Raw genomic sequence first — 11,794 nt, 5'->3', positions numbered from 1 at the left:
CGGCAGGATGATTCAAGCAGCCGCTACCTTTCTAGTCGTTTCGCGTGCTCGTACGGAGTGGCGCCTTCTACAGCAGACATCAAAAGCCAGCCGCAGGCGCGCCAACTTCAAAATCAAAACTCTTGTTTGAGCGCGTGTTAACTGTACGAGTATGCATGCTTCTTAGGCGTGAAAGCAGGGGTGGCTCCGGGAAGGGGAGGGGGGTGGGGGTGGGGCTCTTCCCCCAAAATTTTCGCCTGCCCAAGAGCACACATAGTCAAAACACAGCACATAAGTCCCTGCCTCCCCGAAGGAACTCACTTGTCGTGGGTGCCCCCTCACGCCTTTCAGTAAAAAAAATCCTGCCGCCGCCCCTGCATGATAGCTCCGAAAAATTGCACTTATAATACAGATATTTGCCTATAGTAACCCATTGTTAGCTATAAATTGCTTTACGTATGTGCTGGTCTTCGGGAAGTTCAAAGAGAGTGGTACATGACAGAAAATATTCAGAAAACTCAAAGACAAGTAGACGCGAACACAACCGATGACATTCAGCTTAACTGTGTCTTTCAGCATGCCAGTTTTTTTATATTTTTCTTATTCAAGCGCTGTTCGTTGATCTGGTTTCTCGTGAGATAGGTTATCACCTTCTTCAGAGCTGTCGCTGCACGAAGGACAACTAACGATAATTACTGATATATATATATATATATATATATATATATATATATATATATATATATATATATATATATATATATATATATATATATATATATACATAGGGTCGAGATTCACGAGCGGTATTAGAATTCGGAAAATCTCTCTCTATTGTATATATATACATATATATATATATATATATATACAATAGAGAGAGATTTTCCGAATTCTAATACCGCTCGTGAATCTCGACCCGCGTTAGCTGTAGGTCAAGACTGCTCGACTGCAGACTACCCTTAATGAATGATATATATGAGACGTCTGCAAAGGACACCCGACCTGTGCTCAACGCACCTACCCCTGCGACGTCACACGGCAATAATGTAACGCTAAGGTTATAACAGCACAGCTTTCCCAATTTACATTTCCAGAGATACTGTTGAAAACACAGGCGTGGCGTGATAAGCCTGCCGCATAAAGAATGGTGCAGTTAGATAATACCGCATCCTGTGCGCGGTCCACCAGGCTTCGGTGCCATTGCCTCCCATGTTTCCTCGACGGCTTGTATCTACTCTAAAGCTTCATCTCGAGTGTTTTCTTTTTCCGCTATGTAAACACATGAATACTGTGTGTTGAAGGTTGTCCGGTACATCACAAAATCAGCGTACGTATGAGAATCGTCCGTCGACTGCATGATAACTGCAGGGACATGCGGCTGTAGCCTGCGGAAGCAGGTGAGTTACCCAAAATATGTATACAGACATCCTGAAACACTACAGACTGCCATGAATAACCTAACCTCCAACAAACTCCGAAATAAGTAATGGAGATAAGCAAAGGAAATAAGCAATGACAACTATTATGCAAGAGAAGAGGGCTAGCCGGCGCCACAATTAGCACCGACCTCTCCTTATGCACATTTAATAAAAAAAAGAAAGAAAGAAAGAAAGAAAGAAAGAAAGAAAGAAAGAAAGAAAGAAAGAAAGAAAGAAAGAAAGAAAGAAAGAAAGAAAGAAAGAAAGAAAGAAAGAAAGAAAGAAAGAAAGAAAGAAAGAAAGAAAGAAGCAGTGTCGCACAGAAAGTTGGAAACCTGCAGCTTCACGCACGGTATTCTACTACGCCACATCTCACCCGCACAATTTTCCCGCTTTTGAAGGAACAAAGGAAATTTTTTTTTCTTATTCAGCTCGGATCGCGGCTCTCGACAAAAAATCCTGTGATAAGGAGCTGCTCTCGACGAAAAACCTCTGACAATGCAATGCATACGGAATTTTCGGGCCGAAAACCATCCTAAAAGAGGGTTTCCAAGTGCATGCGCTTGGATTGTTCTAATGCATATGACGCAAAGAACAAAGAAGTTTTGTCATTCATTCTGGAAGCATATACTCGGGAGCGTCGGAGATATAATTCACATATTTATTACCTTTTACTTCTTTACGCGAAGTTCTCGCTCGTTGCACTTTCTGAACACGTGCAATACGGTTCTCCATAATTAAAAACGCCTCTGACCTGCACTCATAGGAAGCACATCACAAAGTTACTTGTTCAGCCACGCCAGAACAGGCAACGTAGCAGGCAAAAGTAGAATATTTTATTTATTTATTTATATGACCTTACAGACGCCACAGGAGCATTGAGTAGGGTGGTTGCAGTAAAATAACAATAAATAAGGCGTAAAAAAAACCACATTGGACGACCCTGCCCGTCGGCTCACTCTACTGAATAGAGCTTTTTCCTTCTATTGCACATTGGAATGGAAAACGAAACACTGTAAGCAATCGTAGAACCAGGAGAAAAAAGAAGAAGAAAAACGTTGTTGCCCAAAAGTGAAGCTAACATGTGTAGTCGCAATTGTTCACGAAATTTGGGAGGATTTTTTTAACGAAGCAATATCGCCCGGTAGTTATGCGCCTCAAACCGAGATGATATGATGTCGACTAGATGTGCGTGATGATGTACGTGAGTCAACACTTGCATAATCGTACAGGTATACCTCCAGCACTATGCTGATTTTAACGTAAAAATGAAAAGTCCCTGAAGTTCGAAAGCAGTTACAAGAGTGTCATGTGTCTTTGTCTGGCGTTCTAGCTCTCTGCCATGTAGTCGATAACTATAAGGGTACAGCGGAACCTTCACTTCGACGGGAAATTGGTGGGCGGATTTCGCCATTCTTGAGCTTAACCCGTAAGCAGTCAGGTGAGAAGAGAAAACGCGCGCACGTGTAAAAGGGAGATAAGGAAAGCCCATGCAATAAATATGCTATTCAGAACTCTTGCGCACGGTCATTTCCAAACGCATACGGCTCCCAGTATCAAAGACGTCGTTTTCTCATTTAAATGTCTATAGATGCACCGTACTATTTCTCTGCACAGCTGATTCTCCAACGCAGTAGGGGTTTCCTGAGCCGGAAACCATGTCCAAAGGGCGCAAATATAAGACGAAGAATGGGAATGATAAACAGGAGATGAAAAGGGGGTCCCCGCGTCTTCCGGCACCACGCAGCACGCGACCGCGGTTACCGTGATGTTTAGGAAGCTTGAGGTACGAACGCGTGCCAAAGCAGTCGTGAATTTCCGACAGGTGGCACAATGCCGCGACGAGGGGATGCTTAGGCGAGAACCACAATAGCCAGTCACTCGAGCGCGTGGCCGCCAGCGCGACAGCGCCTGCGCGCCATTCACACGAATTCAGTAAGGCGTGTTGAACGCGTAATGGTACGGTGGCGACGCCACGTGGCCGTGGCCGAAGTAAAGAATAATAACGACATAAAGGCGGAACTGCGAGATGACAAGATTTCCAGGGAAGCGAGAGAGAGAGAATGAGAGTGGAAAGGGCAAATAAAGAGCAAATATTCTCGCCATCTTTCATCTGGTCTTCCAGAGTGACTGAAGAGTCCCAATCTAGGTTGCGCTCGCACCGTTGAGCGACCCCTCGCGAAAAGTTGACCAGCGCACCTTTGCTGTCTTCCCGAAGTTCGTCGTGATTAACGCGAGGCCTAGCTGACGATCGGACTAAATTCACACGCCGTGATGTGGACGTGACGTGGCAAGGAAACGTACGGAGCAACGCACAATTCGAGCCTACGACCACGTCAAGTGCGTTGGTGGTTTGCGCGCCTGTGAAAGGTTTAGGCTTTCAACGAAAAACCAACTTTTGGCTTCTCTCCACCCCCCCCCCCTCCCTTCCCACCCCCATTTCTGTTTGTGCCAGTACTATGGAGAAACCTTGTGGATCGGTTGATATCACCATGCACCGGCAATGAAATCTTCGCAAATGGCAATGGGATTGTGGTTATAGTGCCCGGTACCTGTCAGCGTGGTTGGTAGATTCAATGCTGACCTCTCTCCAGCCCCGTGGTTGACAAGCCGGCGGATCGTGTTTCGTGTCACGTCGAAGAAGAAGGCCGGGTTGAGGAGAAGACGTCAGCGCTGGAAAATGCGCATCACTGAGTCCATGTGAGTTGCGTAAAAGTCTGGCATCAGTTTACTGGCAGTGATGTGTTGTCTTGCTACCTCTAGCCAGTCATACCTAAACGAAGTTAGTTCAGTTACAGGACAGGCCAAGCGGTTGTCGAAACGTGAACCGCAGTTTACTTCTAAGCGAGCTTGGCAACCTAGGTGTAGGGTTATGAACGTTTCGCAAACGGGCAATATGGCGGATAGTGCATTACCCGAGGGCCCGAGTAGGGTCTTCAAATCTTAAATTATTGCAGTTTTATTGCTCAATAAATACCGTTTTTCTAATACAATAACAACATTTCGTAGAAGGATGATCCATAATGAAACCTGTATGCGGGCTTTCACGTCGTGCGTGATTTCCCGTCGTCCGCACCTCCCCTTAAGGGGAGATGCGGGTCGAAGACACTTTTTTTTAATATCCATCCTAGAGCAATGAAACTTGGGGTATTTGTAGAGATTTTTATGCTGATTTCAAATATATTGTGAGCACCTGGCCTATGTGATAAGTTTCAGTCACGCTTTATTGGCCCCTACGCTGTTGGCGAGCAAACTTCTCCCGTGAACTATTGGGTAACTCCCGTTATCATGCCTTCCGATGGTCGTTGCCGTAGCACGGAGGTTGTTCACGTGTCACGCTTAAAACCATTCTTACGACGTACGGCATCGCCATAAACAGCGGCCAGGTTGGCCGCTTCCGCACGAGGGAGAAATTAATGTGAGCAGAATATTCACAGCATTCGTCCTTCATCTTCTTCATCTGTATATAATCATCATCACTGTGAGCGATTTCCTCGTTCGTAGAATTGGTCAGGCGGCCCTGCTGAATGAAAGACGTCGAGTCCTCGACATTGCTGCCGTCTTTCGATATAATTCGTTCTCTTGTAAGTTGCATACGTTTTGTTCTGCACCATGACAAATGTGTAAAACGTAGGCCTTTTAGCCCCCCCTATTTCGATCCTTAAACTTCTATACAGTTTGACAATTAATGGCTCGTAGTGTTGCATTTGAACAGTAGAGTGCCGAAAACTATCCAGAAAGTGCATAGAAAATATTGGCTGGACGTGAAAAATTCAAACATGGAAAATCCACTATTACCCAGACCCCGGTAAATGTTTACTTGCAAATCTTCTAATATGTATAAATAATATTGAGATTTGGAGGAAATAACTGCACTCCTCACACCTTAGAGAATATTTGGGCAAAATTTCATGCAGATCCGAGCACCAGAAGTACCAAAAACAAAAGGGGCACGCTGAAAAAGTTGCCAGAAAGTGTGTTTTGAGAAAAACGAATTTTAAAGTTAAAATTGGATGTTAATTTATGAAAGAGGTAACGAAATCCGATCAAAATTGCACATAAAAGAGGTACATTGTTCTTCCAGTAGCGAGTGCCACTAAAATGAGCCAGCGCCATAAGTTTCTCCTTCACAGCTCTTTCGAGCAGAGTAGCTTATTGCGTGAGCTCCCGCTGCCGTAGGTTCTGCTTGCGATCGGTCCGTCACTCGCCGCCTCTACGCTGGCCTCCTCGCTCGGAGCAACTCGCCGCAACGTATACGTCATCGAAATAATACTTTCGGGGCACTCGCTGTTCTCGCACTGTTGTTCCAGAAACGACGCCTTCACGTTTGTAAGCTGGATCTCGGACGCGTATTCCCGAACGATGACACGTTGGGCACACTGCACCGATCACGAGGATGTTCAATGCTGTTATGTCAGCGACCAAGGAAGACTCTTTCTACCGTGATCTTTCTTCGTCGTCGAAGAGTCCGATCTTCTCTTTGAGAGGCCCTGACATACTCGAACGCCACGGCAAACTCGTCGGAAGCATCGCCGTCGCCATCGCTAGGCCTCGCGGCAGCAGACGCACTTGCCGTTCGGCGAGTGTTTGGCTTCAATTTGCGCCGGCGTCCTCAAAATTTGTTCACCGAGCGATACTACACTGGGCGGTGACTGCGCTTGCTACGGTTTTCTTCATCCATGATGAAAATAAATACGCGAGAGAAACGTTCAGCTGTGCAGCTCGATGAAACACGGACCCTGCAAGCATAGACGTGCACACAGGGGGGGCAGAGGGGGCGGCCGCCCCCTTAATCACCTAAGAGGGGGGCGCAAAATCTGCCCTGTACATTGACCCTTCTAGTCACCTAAGAGGGGGGGGGGCGCTGCGACGAACCTTTGCCCCTCCCCCCTAATGGGGAACCCTGCGCACGCCTATACCTGCAAGCAGGCTTCACAACACGCAAGGCGTGCAGCGGCCAATGGCGGCCCCCGATCCGCACCACGTGATTTAAAAGCCAGTCGCAGCGCTCGAAAAGCGCGGCAAAAGCTTGCGTTCTTTATTATTTCTTGCGCTTCTGTAGCGCGGGAAACCATAGTTATTTGAAGATCTCCTCATGCGATCGCCAATGGCGAGCGGCCGCGCGTTATCGGCCGCGAGGCGCTAGAAGACGTCACACTTTCGGTCAAGATTAACAGCCACCTTGTGCTCTTTAGACGCAATTTTAACGCATTTCCAGTTGAGTCTCGACTTTGATTTTTATTTTCGGAACAGCAGAGATACTAATCTTAACAAAACAGGTGAAAACAAAAAATCGATAATTTTTGAAAAAGCTCGCGTTTTTCGACCTCCATCTCCCCTTAACCGTTACCTCACAGCCCGTGTAACTCTCGGCGGATTACAGTTGGCCTAAAGCGTGATTGAGCGTGTTTAAACTGCCGGTATATTTAAGCGCGGTTAAACTGCTCGTGTAACCAATGTTCTGGAACACAGCTCCTAAACATTACAGAAACTGCCACTGTTCTGACTTACAGCCTGCGTCTATCTGTCTAATTCGGCCAAGTAAAGCAACTGAAATAACAGTTTCAGAAATAATTACCAAGGTTTTCATTAGTTCTCATAACGCTTCTCTTTCATATAGACCATCCTATTCTCTAAAGCAAGTAGTTCTGCTCATATTGTGTCCCAGCCGATAGCATACTTAACGGCCATGATGTAGAGCGAGAGAAGTGGGCAAAGCCAGTGCCACTTGCAGGTGTGTTTTACTTGCGGGAAGAACGGAATCTAAAAAAAAAACATGGCTGATCCCTCCGTCATAGGAATCGGCATAACACGAAAGTGAAACGTGTCTTCACAGAAGCACTTCATTCTTTATTGTGCATTGATATATGAGAGCTTGTACAAAGTCTACTGGTCTTTCGCAGCTATAGCGCCGTTTGAAGTGGATGCACCCACGTTGACGCCTAGAGGCACATATCCATCGCTACGACTAACGCCCATGATCATGATTTAACCGTTGTGGTAGATGAAGTTGTTAACATATACCTGGACACAGCGTATCGTGAATCCCGCGCAAAGACGACATCAACAAGCACATAATAAACACTGGTACTCGATATGCACTTCTTCAAAGTGTCGTTAATTGAGGAGAGACACGGCACGGTGTGCGCTCACAAGTAATAAGGTAACCGATGCCGGTGCTCATGCGGACACTACCACACTGCGCTTCAGCAACACGGAAGGCAGAGATTCATAGCTTGAGCCGCAAACGCGCGAAGGCATTCCACGTCCCGCTGGCTCGCTCCACGAAGGCACGACATGCGACCGTCGACATCGTTGCCGTTCCGCGGTGCTTATTGAAGCAGCTTTAGTAGTCGGCGCTATCACACTCGAAGCAGTAGGCGGCGGAGAAACACCGTTGGCGCATGCGGACGCTGCACTATTCCGACAACGAGCCGTCACACGCGAACACAAAGCAAAGGCAAAGAATGTAACTGCGACTAGGCAACACTGTAGAAGGTGTTGGTCTAGGGTGACTCCTTAATGCCAGCGCTGCCAGCGTTCCTCGCTGGTATCGAGACGCTCTAACTGCGTCGTCGCCAAATCGCTCTCGTTAGTGTCATGACGCAGTACTTCTGTTCACCGTTCACAGACAGCGGCACCGCCCCACCCCGCCTAGCCCCCCCAACAGAGAGCACCGTGCAAGGGAGAATGTATGAGAGATATAAGGCGCGTTTGTGTAACCCTCGTCCATGTACAACGGTGTCCTAGTCTATGGAGCGCCAGGCGCATGTCGTTGCGGAGCGAGAGGTCGTGGGTTCGTTTCCCGGCGGCGGAAGTTCTTCTTCCAGTCTTGTTTTCTCATCTGTTAGCGTGCACTTTACCAACCTCATATCGGTAACGGAAATACGTCAGTGAAGTCTTGGTGGACTCCGGCATAAAACACTTTCATTTGAAAAAGAAAATAGTTTAAGCATTACATAAGTTGTGACACAGTGGCAATGCTTCCTCGCTAACTGGCGTCGATAGCAGTATTGCTGAATGAATTTCAATACACCCAAAAGAACTTCCATGTGTGACGTCATCGCGCTTCAAGTTTTTCGCAATAAATAAATGTAGTAAGGGAATTAAGCAATGTGACAGATGCTACTGTACCCACGATATGCCCACACTAAATGCTGCTTACCAAGTTGCATATTGTAGGCTAGCAACAGATGAATACGACGTGAGTTTCTTTCTTTTCTTTTAGTTCTCTATTCGACGCCTGGCCTAAATTTTAAAAACGTTTCCTTCAAAGCTGATAAGACGCATTTAGCTAAAAAGCCTGACTCGTTTGTCATTAGCTCAAGGCCCTGGCCTGTTTATATTCACAATACAGTTTCAGCGTATAATTAATCCGCAGATTTCAGACTCAACGTATGCATCAGTGTGATGCAACATATAAATACTCGAACGCTTAAGTTATGGCTAATGAATTTCTCAACCTGGCTTTTTTCCTAGCTGTCTTGTTTCTGTTGGATTCGTTTGTTTGTCGTGAGTGCCTTGAGTAAACACATACGCCTTTTTTAATTTACATCAAAATTTCGGGTTCAATAAATAGAGCTTATCATTCTAATCTGGCTGAACCCTCAGGGAGAATTCGGCTTGGATATAGTGATTACATTATAGTCGGCACTGGAAGCTGCGCCTTACATGTTAGTGTTTTTAAAAATCCCAGAGTTTTCGCAAGAATTAGTTCCGTTTAAGTGTGAGCCCCTGGTTCCAACCTTTGCGTTTGTGGGATTCGTTTCACGGTGTCAGTGACTCTTTCATTAAATGTCTGTAGTAATAACAACGTAAATCGCATCCAGTGGTCACTACATTAGCTTTGTTATCTTCCTCCATAACAATCCACGAGCTACCCCCACGCTTTGCAGCCTATTGAGAGGCTGCAAAGCGTGGCTTCATGTGCTGGTTTCCGTGGTGTAGTGGTTATCACGTGCGCCTCACACGCGCAAGGTCCCCGGTTCGATCCCGGGCGGAAACACTATTTTTTTTTTTTTTTGGCGCGCCGTTACTCCTTGCAATTCCTTCGTCTTTACTGATGACCTAAGTTGCATAGTGGTCGCTTTATTAGCTTTACCTTACTCCATAACGGTCCATCAGATACCCGCATGCTTTGCAGCCTACTGAGAGCATGGCTTCACGTTCTGGTTTCCGTGGTGTAGTGGTTATCACGTGCGCCTCACACGCGCAAGGTCCCCGGTTCGATCCCGGGCGGAAACACTATTTTTTTTTGTCGTGCCGTCACTCCTTGCAATTCCTTTGTCTTTAGTGATGACTTAAATTGCATACAGTGGTCGCTACATTAGCTTTACATTACTCCATAACAATCTATCAGGTACTCCCATGCTTTGCAGCCTACTGAGAGCATGGCTTCATGTTCTGGTTTCCGTGGTGTAGTGGTTATCACATGCGCCTCACACGCGCAAGGTCCCCGGTTCGACCACGGGCGGAAACACTATTTATTTTGTCGCGCCGTCACTCCTTGCAATTGCTTTGTCTTTAGTGATGACTTAAATTGCATACAGTGGTCGCTACATTAGCTTTACATTACTCCATAACAATCTATCAGGTACTCCCATGCTTTGCAGCCTACTGAGAGCATGGCTTCATGTTCTGGTTTCCGTGGTGTAGTGGTTATCACATGCGCCTCACACGCGCAAGGTCTCCGGTTCGACCCGCGGGCGGAAACACTATTTATTTTGTCGCGCCGTCACTCCTTGCAATTGCTTTGTCTTTAGAGATGACTTAGATCGCATACAGTGGTCACTAATTAGCTTTGTTATCTTCCTCCATAAAGAGGCGTGAGATAGCCCCATGATTTGCAGCCTACTGAGAGCATGGCTTCATGTGCTCGTTTCCGTGGTGTACACCGGTAGGAATTAGGTATGCCGTATGATATTTTTATGGTCCTGGGACTTCACGCTTTGTGGTAAACTTAAATGGAATTTGAGCATGCAGACTCCGTCGTCCGTCCAGTACGGGAACATTTCTTTCAAAGTGTTGTGTGTATGAGAGGTGTACATTGCGTTAGATGATACGCCAGAGTGGATTTCTGTGCTTGAAGATCTGGTGTGCTTGCCAAAATTTTAATCTCGTGTCAGCTAAAGCATGGTTGACATGTTTCATACCATGTAAATCGTGACATGACGAAGTTCGCAATAAAGAAAAAAAGACGGTTCCGTGGTGTAGTGGTTATCGCATGCTTTTACGCGTACGGTCACTGGTTCTCTCTGGGGCAGAAACATTTTACTCCTTTTATTTCTATTTCTTATTTTTTAAATAGTAGAACTGCCGTTTCTTTTTTGTGTGTGAAGTACACGGCTGATAACTATTAGTACCTTGTGTTCACAGCCGATAAAAGCTGAATATGTCAGTGGCTGAAAATGTTTTGCCCTCTGCAGAGCCAGAATAACAAATTCCGTGACCACCCATTGCAGAGTTTTACAGAGTACTTCAAAACATGGCTATTGGAATAGGAGAATAATAGTCCTGTAAGGAAAAAATACAGAACGGTAACAAGGTCATGCGAATAGTTTAGACACAAAGACGAAACGAAGACGAAATTAACCAACACAACAGAAGCGCTCACTAACGGCAAGAAGGTTTATTTTAGGAAGGTAGGTATATAGCGAAATAATTACGCCTCCGCTAGCATAAAGGAATAATATATGTACTAAATGTAAGCTCAAAGATAACACAAAAAAGATTACGCAGTCTATCGCCCTGAGCGAGAAAGATCTGTGTTAGATTTTGAATCGGGAAGACCCCTGCTCTTTACATTGCTTGGTCAAGCCATGTCTTGGCGGACATATTTTTATTGCGATAACAATTACATAGGCCCTCTCAACGGGATTTTGCCATCGCCGTCGGTGTCGCCGTCATGTCCGTATAAAGTCCAAATCGAGAACATCGCCCCGCGCGTCGTATGTTCTACTTGAGCGTAAAAGCGCGCGAGCGTTGGCGACGAACGCGGCTGAAGTAGAGATGAATCGAGCGGGCCATCCCCGTAGCACGGAAAGCGCATGCGATAACTTCATCCCACCTGCGAAGCCTGCCGGCGATTCTTCTCAAGCAGATAGGAAACGTCCCACCCGTCTTTCGCCTTTTTGTTTCGGAACAAAAAGGGATGCCAAAGGAGGGCGGGTGGGGGGGGGGGGGGGCTGCGTCGCTCGAGCAGCAGCTGCGAACAGCAGCTGCGCGGTCGCGAGCGCTGCGCGCTCTATCTCGGCAAACATCAGGAAACGGTTCGCATATCCTTCTATGTGCTGGCTCTCACCGCTTTGCGTTGATACATCAGACCGCGCGAAAATCGCTTCTCTCCTTGGAGCAGCCGTATTTCCTTACACCACCGTTTTCCAGCGGAGCTGTCA

At 46.5% G+C, this 11,794-nt stretch overlaps 4 non-coding genes across 4 annotated transcripts; all 4 read left to right on the top strand.

Moving 5' to 3' along the window:
- The first annotated feature begins 9,332 nt into the window (after positions 1 to 9,332).
- Positions 9,333 to 9,405, top strand: Trnav-cac (transfer RNA valine (anticodon CAC)). The gene has a single exon. It is a non-coding gene; the product is annotated as a tRNA-Val (tRNA).
- A 166-nt stretch (positions 9,406 to 9,571) lies between these two features.
- Positions 9,572 to 9,644, top strand: Trnav-cac (transfer RNA valine (anticodon CAC)). Its single transcript has one exon. It is a non-coding gene; the product is annotated as a tRNA-Val (tRNA).
- Positions 9,645 to 9,806: 162 nt separating this feature from the next.
- Trnav-cac (transfer RNA valine (anticodon CAC)) lies at positions 9,807 to 9,879 on the top strand. Its single transcript has one exon. It is a non-coding gene; the product is annotated as a tRNA-Val (tRNA).
- Positions 9,880 to 10,040: 161 nt separating this feature from the next.
- Positions 10,041 to 10,114, top strand: Trnav-cac (transfer RNA valine (anticodon CAC)). The gene has a single exon. It is a non-coding gene; the product is annotated as a tRNA-Val (tRNA).
- Positions 10,115 to 11,794: the final 1,680 nt, after the last annotated feature.

Source organism: Rhipicephalus sanguineus, chromosome 5 (assembly GCF_013339695.2).
Source record: "Rhipicephalus sanguineus isolate Rsan-2018 chromosome 5, BIME_Rsan_1.4, whole genome shotgun sequence".
NCBI lineage: Eukaryota > Metazoa > Arthropoda > Arachnida > Ixodida > Ixodidae > Rhipicephalus > Rhipicephalus sanguineus.
This window is presented reverse-complemented; position numbering and strand designations above follow the sequence as displayed.